We start from the raw sequence: 14,365 nt of genomic DNA, 5'->3' as shown, positions 1-14,365 counted from the left end.
TCCCGGACCCGGGCCGGGGCCCGTCCTGCCGGTGGCCGGTTCCCTCCCTCCCGCCGGCCCGCTCCGCCCGGCGCGGCGGAGCCTGGGAAGCGGCGGGACGAGGAACGAACGACGAGGGCCGCCCTCCGCCGGCACCGCAAACTTCGGGGGCTCCGCCGGAGCCGCCGCCGCCGCGATCCGGCTCCAGCTCCTCCTCCTCCTCCCCGCGGCCCGGCCCCAGGGGGAGGGGAGGCGGGCGGAGCTCAACGCATCACCCCGGCTCCGGTCCTCCGCCTCCACCCTGCCCCGGAGGATCTGGGCGGTGTGCCCCGGGTACACCCCCCCTCGCCGCGGGTGGCTGCTGAGAAGCCGCTTCCCGCCGGGGCTCGGCCACGCTGAGCCTTCGGGGTGGGGGGGGGGGATGGCGATACGCCCCCAGGCTGCCAAAGTCTTTCCAGACGGAGAAAACAGCAGCTCCACGGAGCCCAAGCGGGAATCCCGCTTCTCCCGCTCTCCTCTCGGAAGGAGCAAAGGGAGAGGCAGAAAGTTGCTCCGAGATGCGTATCTCCCGCGGAGCTCTGCCGGTTGCCAGGCAAACACGTCTAGCCTCGGTGAGAGGTGGGGTTTCTGTGGGAATCGGGGGTTATTTTCCAAGTGGCAGGTCCACCCGCTTTCACAGTCGGTTGCCCAGCTGCTGTAATTCAGCTTAATTCCGGTTCAGGTGGCAGAATTGCAATCATTTGAATTACCCAGAGATCTAGCCTATCATTTTTGCATCAATCCTCTTCGGGCCAAACAACTGCAAAAAAAAAAAAAAAAAAAAAAAAAAATTTAATTGAATTTAAACATCTTACAAATTTTGGGCAAGGAAAGGGATAATGTGCAGACCAACTGGAGGGGAAACAACTGTTAGTGTACTCAAAAGAGAATTTACTGGTTACCAATTTTGTCTCCCTCCCCACACAAAACCATTCAGATAGCAGCACTTTTCATAATAAAGGAACACACATCCTCACATTTGCAGGTCTCATGTTGAAACTGCTAGAATCTCTTTAGCCAATCTAGGTTTCACATTTGTGAGGTGCCTTGATTTTTGCTTGCCTGCTCGAAAGGAATAGCTCTGTAGCAGGTTGGGGTTTTTTTAAGCCATGCCCATGTTAATTTTGTTTATTCTGCTTTTACTGCCCAGATTTGTGGTTTTGCAGCTGTACCTGGTGATACATAATTTCAGTTCAGAATCAGACACACACTAGATATTAAAGTACTGGGGATACCCAAAGAGAGAGGATGTAAAATGATTTGGGAAAAAAAAAAAAAAAAAGACTCTAAAATAATAATATGAGATGTGATTCAGGGTTGTGTGAAAGACTAGGGGAGGGGGGGGCTATTCCCTTTCATTGTTGTATGGCAATATTTTGCTGTGGTGTGTGCAGCTTTCACATCAGATTCCCGTTTCCTGCCTGTATTCCCATCTCAATCCCAGAGCTGGGAAAATGAAAGTCATTGAAGAAAGGTGCTTCTCTGAGGTAGTGCAAAGCAAGTAGGTTTCTTATGAGTGCCTGGTATGTGAGTGTAAAAAGAACAGATGTTCTCTTTGCATGGATACTATTTGCAAATTCCAATGTGCAATGTAAGTTACACCATTGTGAAGAAGCAGGCACCACTTCAGCAAGAGAAAAGAAGAATCTCGTGTCAAAGACTTTAGACCATGAAGATCTGAACCGGTGAAGGGATCTTCAGTACATGTACTGTCACCTTATGCATTGGTTTACTTACTGTCCACATAATAAAGAAAGACCTAAAAGCTTAAGTATGATTATTGATTTACAGCAGTGCTTCTGCTACCAAATCATAGCAGTTAAAGCACTTAAAACAATTATTTCTGTTTTTTACCAAGATTCTGCTGTACCTGAGTTATTTTCATGTACTGTTGAAATGCAGCTCTTTCTGGTGTTCAAAACCCATATCAATAGTTTCTAACAGCGATGCAAAGGAGTTGGGACAGAAAACATTTCAACAATAGGACAAAAATGCAATTGGGATTTTAGGTTTTGTTACAAAATAACATGCACTACAAAAAGAGAACACTGCTTCCTTCACAGATGTTTTCCACAGTTGCTTGAAAGAGATACTCACATCCCTGGATTTTTGAGCGTGCACATTTCCAGCTGGCAGCGGTCAGTCACGGAATCACGGAATCATGGAATTGTCAGAGTTGGAAGGGACCTCTAAAGATCATCTAGTCCAGCTCCCCTGCCAAAGCAGTATTGCCTAGAGCACATTACTCAGGACGGCATCAAGGTGGGTCTTGAAAATCTCCAGAGAAGGGGACCCCACGACCTCCCTGGGCAGCCTGTTCCAGGGCTCTGTCACCCTCACCGGAAGGAAGTTTCTCCTCATATTTGAATGGAACTTCCTATGTTCCAGCCTGTGCCCATTGCCCCTCGTCCTATTGCTGGAAACCACTGAAAAGAGTCCAGCTCCGTCCTCCTTCAACCCACCCTTTAGGTACTTGTAAACATAGATAAGGTCTCCCCTCAGCCTTCTCTTCTCCAGGCTAAAGAGTCCCAGCTCTTTGAGCCTTTCCTCATAAGAGAGGTGCTGGGGACTCTCCTGAAAGTGTCAAAAGCCAACTTTCACTGATGGCAATGTATTACTTTTGTATGTTAACCATAGCCTAGCTAAATGGGACAAGAAATCCATCTGGCCCAACACTCATTTGGACCTGGTACCACAGCTAATGGACTCTGACTCAGCCAGGGATGTGATTTATTCCACCGCTATGGACCTCCCTATTCACCACTTACTTAAAGGATCATCTCTGTTTCATAATTTTCTACCCCTAATGATTGGATGCAGTAAGGTGGGAGAGTACTATGTGTTGTTTCAGATCCTTGGGGGAATTTAGGAAAAGGTTGATGTGGACAGGTTCCAGGTATGTAGAAGTGCTCCTGAGGAAAGCCCTTAAAGGCTCAAGGTTGTCCTCAGCAGTCTGAGCTTCCGCTGACCTCAGGAGAACACTTGCTAGGCACAATGCAGTGTCTTTGGTTATTGCTGCCAACATCTCCTATGAATGCTCTCCAACCTCCAGCACACAATTTAAGTCGCCTGTTGTCAAAGTCGAATGGCTCATGATAGTCTGTAATGCAATACAGATAATAACAGAGCGTACGTGAAAATATTTGGGAAAACATTAAGAGCCTGTAATTTGCTCTCTAGTCCTCAGATGCATAGGCCTCTTGCAAGATAATTCCCCCAATAATCTCCACTGTAGTAAGTATGGGCGTGAAGAATGTCGAATGCTGCTTGATAGGACGAGATATGAAGTACTTCACTGCCTGGATAGTGCACGTGTGCAGGCTGCACACATTGTCTGGGGTTTGTTTGTTTTTCATTTTAGAGCATCTGAGGACACCATTTAATTACAGTGAAGTTGTTCATTAGCCTTCCTGACAGCTTGGCGATGTGGTCACCATGGTTAGTTTCCAGATGTTCTGGAATTCAGGCAATTGGGCTAGCTTACGGAGGTGGACAATACATTGAAGTTTCCTACCAATTTCCGTGCTACAGTAAAGCCCCCTCTAGAGTGGGAATGTCAGCATTGTATGCCAGCCAAAAACCTGAGCCAATAATGACTGTACTGGCGTCAGGGTAACTCAACCTTTCTAGTCTCCCACAGTATGAAAGCTGCCCAATTTTGTTGCAGAAAATTAGAGCCTGTTCATTTGTTTCCTTGCCAGCCTTCCCTAGGTATTTATATACGTTGTCCTGCCTGTGGGCCCCATTTGGTCTCCAGGCTAAGAGAATTTTGTAAGTTCACATGAGGTGAAATGTTTGTCACAGAACAGGGCTGATTTTTGCTGACCTGATCTTCTTTTGGAGACACATTGAGCAAGTGGTTGAAGGTGTACGTCATGCCAGCTACTAACTGCTGCCCCCAACGTGTCACAGGTTTGCTGTGGCCTTGGTGTTCAACGCCTCAATCTGTCTCTCTTTTTCCTCCTCTGGCAGTGTCTCTGTCTTCTGGGATGTTAAACCTCCGTGACCAGATCAAGGCTTTCTGGAGATACTACGGGGACCTCAGTGGGTAATGCTCGTAATGATAAAGGAGGTACCAACTGCTGAAAGAAGCCCGCTGCTTTTTAAACAGGGGCAAATCCATAAAATAGTCATTTACCTCAGTTATCTAGTGATTCCTAGACAAGGCCTTACAAACCAAAGAGAAGGGCAATAAGGGAGTCTTACTGCTCATCCTCAAAACGTGCTGGCACTCCAGTGCTATATTTGTTGCACCTCTTTGCAAGGCATGAGATCACTGCAAAAGCTATGAACAGGTAGGTGTTTGTGAAGCACAGCAATTTCTGGTTTTGTTTTGGCTTATTGCCTTCCTTTATGACTTCTTTCTTCTAAATGAGCAAATGAGCATGCATGCTCATTAAACAGAAATATTTGCACTCATCATCTTCCAGGCAGCCCTAACTACAGCTCATTCTCAAGGCGCTCTCTTTCAAGCTACAAAGCCTGAAAGAGCTATTCATCACGTTGCCGCTGCTCTGTCTACATATTCATATTTACACAGACTAGGTTCTTCCTTTTCACCCCACAGATTGGTCCACAACCTAGATGACCTAATCAAGGGAAATTGCCCTGCACTTCAAATAAAGAGTTGGTCTCCTTTCCTTAGGGTTGCAGTTCCACCCCTTTCTCCCTCTCCTTTTCCCACCTCTTTCTTTGTGCTAGCTATGGCTTCTGCTTGACCCTTCCCTAAGTCAATTGAGTTTGATGACCTGACAAAAAACTAGCTTGACCGTGACAGTGAGTAGTTTTCTGCTGGTTTTGTGATCAGCGTAGAAGCAGCACAGAGGAGGCTGATGAGGCAGCCAATGGTTGGGGCCACTGAACCTCAGTTCCCTGGGGCTTCAGTTGGGCAGCGTTGGTTGGTCATGCCAGGCAAGGTGCATGGGCCTTTTGCCTCTCCAAACCTTGCAGCTCTTGGAGCACCTCAATTGTAGGACTTTTTTCTTCCACCAGGATTGAACAAGCATATTGCTATATAACTTCTGCCTGGTAGGTGTCCACACTGAAAACGAGACGGGTAAATCAACCAGCTTGATCACAGAAAAGCCTGACCTGGATGATCAGAATTTGCCTATGTTACAGGCAACTGGAAAGAAGGTCTTAGAAACCGTGAAGCAACCTGGCCTGTAGATACAGCCACCGAGGAATAGTAAATTCTTCCCTGATGCACAGATGCTAGAGATGCAGATGAAAATAGGGGCTCAGGAAGAACTCCCCACTCAGGCCTTCTGTAGGAAGTTAGTTTACCCTTTGCTGCTCAACTGTGAGTTAAGGTCTCAAATCAGCTTTCTTCAGCCAGTAATCTGAGTTCGTAAACAGCTGGCACTGTGTGGAGGGAGCAGGCCTGCTGTGTCCACTCTACCAGCTAGATAGATTCTCTCCTTACCAGGACTTCCTCTTCACCAAAATCACATGCATCCTCCCATATTTTGTACCTATCTAGATTGATGTGTTTTACCATATGTAAGTCTCGTTTTTCTAGACTTTCTGCTACATGACAGAAAAAGTTTTTTTCCTGAATTTCAGGGGGCTTAGTGTGGATGTATTCACCCAATGACATGGAAATGTAGGATTGTGAACTTGATTAGAAAGTAATCAGTTGTCATTCAAAGTGATCACAATGCAGGAAGTTCTGGTAAGTGCACAAAGTGTGAGTTTTGTGTAATTTCTTTTTTCTAACTGCAGCATTTTAAGGTTTAATCAGACTCCATCACCACATGAGAACCCAAGGTTATTCTACTATTCTATCATGTTCTTGGAGTTTAACAGGACACTGTGTGTGGATGTGTACAGAGGTCTATATGCCTACAAGAAGTTACAGAATTATGGTCTATAAAGAGATGTATTAGGGTTTCATTCTTTCCAGCATCGTGAAAGGGATGGAGTAAGTTAGCTGGTAGTAAGACAGAATTTTCTTTAGTTCTTATAAACTCATCAAGATTCTTGTTCATGCTTAACAGATCCATATGTCTATGAGAAGTCCTATGGACTGCAGCAGCCCATAAATGGGAATCTGAGTGCAGATTTGGCAGAATCAGATGGCACGATCCTAGTGACTAATAATGACACAGGAGCCAAAACAAATTTTTAAGTGATTTTGAAGTGTGAAGTTATTTTCACAACAGAGGTTTGTGACAGTAGGAAAAACTTTATTTTTATTTGCAAGTTCAGTACTGTCATCATGTGAATCATTAAAAAAAAAAGCGACATATACAGAAGAAGAGACCTGTGTTTTCAGTGGAGCCCACCTCATAACTATGAACATTCGTGCATATCAAGTATCTTCTGCATTTTATACCCTAATTTTAAGGCATTTCTCTAGCCTGTGAGCCATGGCTATTCCCTATGAAGAAATTCACCTCGTGCCAAGCTTGTCAGCATTGTTCCTGATCAGGAAGAAAAGGCCATTGTAAAGTGTCATAGACCACTTTGCCTCGGGGCAAAATCACATCCAGTCAGGAGTTGCACTTTATCCTGCCTCCAGCCCTGTTGCTACACTTTTATTTCACTTCCTGGCTGGATCAGCCATTGTAATTCCCTTTTTTCCTTCTTATTTGAACTCCTCCCCACCCATACTGGCAGTAAGCAGAGAAGTGGGACTTCTCCTCTGGGTGCTTGTTAAAGGTCAAAAGAATTTGATTGAATTTGGCAGTAAAGAACAGCTGTCCTGTTTTTATCCCCTTACAGAAAGATAACATTGTGACCTTCCAAGCATAAACTGATCACTGCAAAATGAAATCTATCACAATTATTTTTCCTGAAAGTATGGAAACCCTTCATGGGCTGTTGCTTCACCCACCTAGGTCTGGCCCTTGGGTGAGAGATGCATCAGCTATCGGTGGACAATAGAACCTATTTGGAAAGGAAATATTAATGTAATGAGGAGTGTGAAGACAGTCATAATTTAGTTATATGTGTGAAGATGAGACTTAGAGATTAGGGGCAGAGAAAGGATGATCAAAGTGGGATTTAGAATATGCAAATATAATTGATAACAGCATGGTTTTGGACAGTAACACTGGAAATTTTTGCTTAAATTGGTAGTCTTCAAATTAGAAACTTGCTGTATGAAATTTTCAAGTCCTCTTCTAGTCCTAGTTTAGAACTAGAAAAAAAGATGCTATCATGGCTTTGCTAGTAAGAGTTATGTCTGTAACAGAAAATCCTTCCCTCCTGGAACATGAAAAAGGACTTCCTAGCTGCTTTTTAACTTGTATAAAGAAACAAAAAACCACACAGTATTTCAGATTTGGGTTGATAGTTAGTTGGACTTTCACTTTATTAGACATTATATATGTGCACTAAAGCTTAGAAAACGACTCTAACAACTCTAACAACAATTTCATCTATTAAAATAGTTCCAAACACAGCATAAGGGTAATATAATTACATTTGAAACATTACAATACTGTAATATCTTGTGGACAGTTTACATAAAGATGCTGCATTCAGAATTTCCTATGTTTCTGTGTCTTTAACCATTTATTTATGATTAAAGTACACCATTCCCCAGTGCATCCCTCTACACCACAGTGTTTTTGGGAATTCATTTCTGTGTTACTGTTTACAGCACGTTTTCTTTTCAGTATTTAGAAATTTGCCATCCACGAATCTTATGCAACTATTCTGTTTTGCTTTTGCCCTTTCTTTTTTAGTAGCCAAGTTTTTCATCATTACCTTGGGTACTCCACTGGAAGTCTTATTGAGATCAATGGAACTATTCATAGCTGAGGTATAAATAAGCATGATGGGATTTGATCTTCAGCCACCTAAAAAAAAATAAAAATTCTCCCATCTAATTATATAGACATAATCCTGCTCTAAACTCAAGAGCAAAAATACTTTAGAATCACGTCTGACAAACACTTTCTACTGTTCACAGCTGAAACTGAAACTTTTTTCTCCTGCTGTAATACGATTATCCTCTATGTGGTTTTGTTATGGGAAAATTTGATGCAAATGATGTTTGCTAAAGCAGTATGGTTTTTGGCACTTTGTTTCTGAGTTGCTGTGAATTGCATGCTACTGTTTTGACATCCTTCCAGGCTGTAAATGCTGTCATGTTTCTTGGGAGCCTGGGAAGTTACATAGAAATGAAACCTGTTGCTGGCAATTCCCTTTATAAAAGCAACTTGCTGAAGTAATTGCTTTGGTACCTCCTGTTCTGGCTTCTGTGCTGAAAATATTATTTGAAAATCTGCTTTCTTGCTCTTTTCCATTTTAAATGCCAAGTGGGAGGTAAACATAATTGCAGATTGCTTTTCTTTGGCTATATAGTTATCAGTGATAATCAGTATTGTCATGATGTTTTCATCTTCAGAGCATAGCAGAAATGGAGCGCTACATTTTGTGCTGATTTACGCTTATGCCAGCTTCACTAAAACATTGCTTCAATCGCTTGTGGCAGCAAATCAGTTCCGTATTTGGCGTGACACATCACTGATTGGTTCCAGCAGCTTCGAGTGCCATGTGTCTCAACCTTCCTTCACACCCGGGGCAAGAAACTCTTAAATTGGAGAGAAAACTTAGAATCATAAAGGACAGAAGAAGGAAAATGCTCAAGGAAAAAGTTTCTCTCTTTTATGAGATTTTTTTTTTGTGTAGAATGTGAATTATTTGTACCCTTTTAACATACAGAGAAAACAGCTTCTGCGAGATAGAGGAAGTTGCAGATATTATTAATGCTTGTTGATATTTTATCTAAATCCCTAATTTAAACAGAAGTGCTAGGTGAAACTCATTCCAGATTTAATATGATATAATCTAATTGACTTCAAACACCTGCTTGTGTCAAAGCTGGTCTGTTTAAGGAGTAAAAATAACAAAGAGTAAAGAGCACTATTAGAACATGCTGGAGATGTTAACATAAGGTAGTATTATTCGAGTGAGCTTGTTCCTATTTAATGCAATAAAGAAGCTTGTAATTCTCTAAAGCTCAGAGAAGACTATTATAAAATAACATAGCAAGATTGCTATTCTTAAATCATAAAAAGAAGACAGGAGAAAATTAATTTACTACAGACAAATGAAACTGAATGGAAGAAATAATTGAAATTAAAAGGTGAAATAAAACAGTGTTCATTCAAAAGAGAAGAGAGAGGATACAAAGTGTAAGACTAAAGCTTCGTTATTAAATACATACATGGAAAATGAGAGCAAAAGAAAATAAAAGAAAAGTAAGTACGAATATCCAATATGTTGGAAGACATCGGTGACTGTAGAAAAAAATTTCCATTCTCAGAGAAGTGGCAAGTAGGGATTTGATCTCATAGCCTGTTGCTGAAGTATTTTCTTAGCCCTTAGGAATACTATTAACAGTTAAAAGCATACTTAAACAAAGCCTATGCTAAAATTTTTCACTGAAGAAGGATGGGCTTGAATTTAAATCCTGAGTTTTTGATTAGGGTTATACATTAGTTAACTTCTGGACATATGGAAAATGGAACAAAAGGAAATCAAAAACAATAGAGTCCAAATGGAGAAATCACAGCAAACCCTTGGTAGCTGTGTTCTTCCATCCATTTCAGTGAGCTTTAGGTCAAAGCCTGTGTTTTGATGAATAAGGCATGCAAGTTCACAATGTACTTATATTCATTATAAGTACATTTTGTGATCATGAAAAAAAAAAGATTTATAAAAAGCCTTTGTACAAAGGCACAAGAACTGTAACAATTTGAAACTCAAGGACTTTTTAAAATGGAAGAATGTAGGTGATCCAGGGAATGGAAGTGCATTTTGTTCTCCAGAGAAAACATTTACCTCATTGCCTCTCGATTATCAGCTGGAAGGATCATAAAACTTCTGATGACATGATCCAGCTAGTTGAAAGGAAAGAAGAAATTAAGTAGTGTGGATTTTAGGAAGTAGTATAATCTATACTGGATTTAAGCAAAGAAATGTAGAGATAGTATTTAGAGATTATAGGATTGAAAAGGTTCTGCAAAAACTGCGTAACTTGATCAAAACTTAGATGAGGGTAGATGTTTGGCTTTAAACTATCTTAAACTATCTGATAGCAGTGGTAACTTATTATTCTGGTCTTTGCGGCTTCCTCCCATCTGGCCTTCTATTTCTGAGAGATTTTTTTGTTCAGCTCTTTTATTAGGTCTCCCTGGCAAGGCAGGTGGCTGCTTGTGCCCCACTTGTTTCACGCTGGAAATAAAATTGAATCACAAGAGGCTACAGAAATAAGTGGTTCGTATTTTCACCCTGCTAAAATAAACATTAACTCTGAGCCCTCAAATGTTTTCAGAAGATCTGACCCAGAATTTATCAGGCACTTGAAATAAACTGTTAACTATTAACCAGTAAAGGGAGGCTGACTTGGTCACATTCTAAGATCAGTCATTGCTGAGGAATGAGATGATTCATGACCTTGACAAACCGGGTTTCTGATTGCAGCAAAAAAAAAAATTAGCCTCTTCTGAGAGAGGAGTAGATTAGCATTTACAGTTTGTGCATATTAATTATGTTAATATAATATGATAACAAGTGTAGCAGTAAAAGTAACCGTTCACCAGTGTGTACTCGGGGGTTAACAGTCCAGCCTCCAGTCTTGACATCGTTTATCTGAATTAGCAGAATTGTCTTCTAGCCTACTTTACCGTCCACTTTTCTACAGAAAATAAAACCAAAAAACCTGGCCGTGGTTGGACTCTGAGGACCTCAGCCCACCACGGGAAGCATCCTGTGAGAAGCAACTCATCGTGAAACTGATGGGAGTGGAAACTGTTGTTTCCACAGCACAAAGGGTATGACTTACCTATACCATAGGTGCAAGTAGGTATCTGGCCAGTAGCTTCATGAGTCAGTCTGCCTAAACTCATCACCTCCATTCTCTATGACTGCATCTGAACAGAGCCATGGATACACGGTGTAACTTGTCCTGAAAACAGCCTGTTGCTTGCTTTCAACCTGTGAGCCATGTTTCTTCCTCATAGTTCCTGGAGGAAACAGTTTAGGCACAAGTTATACAGTCAATGAATAGAGGTGTTTTTGAAGGCCTCCTGTAGGAGATCTTCTCAGCTGATGTAGGTGTCCCCAAGGTGAATTATTTCTCATTTATTAACAATGAGGTTCATCTACAATTGTGTTACCCCTTCAGTGAAATCCAGTTAAGATTCTCTGAATTTCTGCTTTGTCTTTTCTGGACATAGGTAAATGAAAGAACTCAAAGTGGGAGGGATAACTTGCTAGAAGAAAAGGTGGGCAAGTGGAGAAGGTGGGTCTCTGAATTCCCTTTGTCGTCAGTGGAGAGAAACGGGAACCTCAGCACAGCAATTGGCTCCACCTCACGAACGGGGTGAGGTGAAATAACCTCCTTAGACAAGGCATGGTAAGATGGTTGGTGTTAGAGAAACGAATCCTACACGTTGTACCATTTGTGAGAGTTACCTCATTCATCGCTCTTTAACAGACTTTCATCTTTTTTCTTTTCTTTCACATATCAAACCATGTCATAGCTAATACAGAAACTTGAGACTACTCTCTATTAGGTTTTTGTCATGAAGAAATGTAGTATTCATATCTAGTATGTTTTCCACTCACTAGCTATATTTTTGATCCATAATCTGATGCCTAATTAAGCAGTGTCACCTTGGAAAATCGTATCTCCCTCTTCAATTACAGTTCTTTACATGTGTTCCTAAGCAGGGGAAAAAAAAAAAAAAAAAAGAAGCTGGAACAGGGCACAGTTTACCCAGACTTTCAAAAGGCTTTAACAAGATTGGCTATACGAGGTTATCAAACGTACTGAATAGTTGTGGTCCAAGTCTGATGAATATAGTAGGTGTTTTCTTCATTTCTGTTGTGCATTTTTTACTTTGAGAGTCCATGTTCCCTTTTGTAACTTCCAGAGGCATTTGTTTCAAAATATACAACAAGATATTCGTTTGGAACGAGTTAAAAATTTGCACATGATACCATAGTTTCATGGCTGAATGCTCCAGGTCATCTCCTTGACACCTTTCCAGTTAAGTAGAATGAATTAAAAATTCCTTTCCATTTGAACCAAATTATGTCAGAGAGAGGAAAGCTGAGTCAATGTATCTTTAGCCTTTACTATCGCTAACACAGCAGAAGCCTGTGGGTGGGAATTACGATAGTCTGAACTACTTGGAGCTGCAGATGTGAATTTGGCTGCAATGTAGGCATACCTGTAGAGGCGTTTCTATTTTGTCAAAGAAAGTGAGAATTTTAACGTGTTGCATCAACTTCCTCTCTCTGACTAAGAACGTTTTACATCAAAAGATGTAAAGATTCCCTGCCCATGGCAGGGGGGTTGGAACTCAATGATCTTTAAGGTCCCTTCCAACTCTAACCATTCTGTGATTCTACGACAAGATGAAAGCAGGAGCTCTTCGCTCACACATGTCATCCCTCTTAGATGCTTTACAATTCATAGGATTTTGTCCAAAATCATGGGAATCCGGTGACTGTGATGCTCACTTCCTTTGTGATGATGTGAAATGACATCCTCTCAACTACAAAAGGGTTCAGAAAAAATTTCAGTTTCTGCAGTTCCAAGGGATTTGTAGTAATTATCCCAAGAAGATACCCTTTGGAAGACAGATATCCTTTTGGAAGACATCCTGGAAGAACCTGCAACGTAAGTTAGTGTCTGGTCTCATACTACAGTATGTGGGGGTTTTGTGGCTTTGTGGTGTTATGTCTTGAAAGACAAACTTCACTCCAAGCACAAAAGGGACATTCAGGATATGACTGCCAGGATATTACAGGGCATGGGAGCACCTCTCTGCTGCCAAGTCTGGTTGCTTAAAAACTTGTATCCCAATTTCATGCTTAAAACACCGTACCTGCCCTTTTGCTGTCCTTTTTTTTTTTTTTCCCATGTAAAAGAAAACATAATGTTCAGACAGGAAGGAGCAGACGTTCAATCTCGGGCAGGTGCAAACTTGGGCAGGTGCCTTTGTCCAGACAACTAGGAAAATCGAGACTGCAGGCATATATACAGAACATGTGCCCCAACAGTATTGGAACAGCCAAAAACTGGAGGAATTACTTCTGAAACAAGTTCTTGCAAAGAAAAAAAAATTTAAAAAAGACACAAAGTGATTACCATTTCTCTTCAACATAATTTTTCAAAACCCTCCTCTATTAGACACGCAATATATGTTATTAATATTGACGTTGCAAAGTAGGATAAAACATGCTGGTTGTCATGGGAATGCTCAGGATACGCGTGGTCCCAGACAGGTTTGAAAAACAGAAGATAATTTGTGTAGTGCACAAAGGAGGGGGTGGGCAAAGGAAGATCTGGGGGGTGCCGGGGTTTCACTCCGTCGCTTTCTGGGCACCGGTGCCGGCAGGTGGCAGCACCGGTCCCCCGGCCGGGACGGGGACCGGGACCGGGACCGGGAGCTTGGGGGTGGATGGGGGAATGTCTCGTACTGTGAGTCGTTAGTGACCACCCAGCACTTGCTCCTCCACCCGGCCTCGCCGGGCTCTCGGCTGTGATGGCCCATTAGGTATTTTGGGGTTCTGCTCTTTCCAACCGTCTAAATCCCAACACTTCACAGTGGTATGACAGGAGACGGCCAGGCTGCCTGCGCTTCTCTGACATTCCTCCTCACGGAACCATTTTTCAGCACGATACCATCTCCCAAACATAAACCAGTTTCTGGGCGATTCAGGCCACACCTGTAATCTTGTTGAGGGCCCTCACAACGAACCCTGTCCTGGTTTGAGCGACACAGGATTAATTTCTCTTTCAGTAATTTCACTTTTCAGTAAGGTCTCTTATAACGCTTGGGAAAACTGCATTTTTAGAAGACTCTAGTGTCTGAATTTGTGAAAATATTTACTTTATGTGGGTTTCAAGGTCTCAGTGGTTTTGAGCTAGCCAGGTGCGGGGATGAGGAAGAGCGAGACCCAAACTAGCCAAGAGGGTTACTTCCCACCATGAGCGTCACATGCGATACAAATTAGAAAGTTTGCTGAGGAGTTCTCTTCTATGATGGCTGCAATCCAGAGAACTTCTTGCCCCAGTGCCGAACCCCTGAGCCTTTCCCTTCCTCCTGCCGCCATAGCGCTTGCAATGTCCGACATTTGCTGTCCACTGCTGGGAGTGCACAGCTTCCACTGATAGCATTGACCGAGTATAATCCTTGTATATTTTATCTTGGTACCAGGATCAATATTGGCTCTTTAGTACTATTAATATTAATTATTTAATCTTATTCTATTAAATCTGTTTATACTTCAGTCCTTGGGCTTCCTTGGTTTTTTCCCCAATTCCCCTTCCTGGGTGGGGAAGGGTCATCAGGTGATAGAATAACTGTCCAAATGA

Source organism: Numenius arquata, chromosome 1 (assembly GCF_964106895.1).
Source record: "Numenius arquata chromosome 1, bNumArq3.hap1.1, whole genome shotgun sequence".
Classification (NCBI taxonomy): Eukaryota; Metazoa; Chordata; class Aves; order Charadriiformes; family Scolopacidae; genus Numenius; species Numenius arquata.
This window is presented reverse-complemented; position numbering follows the sequence as displayed.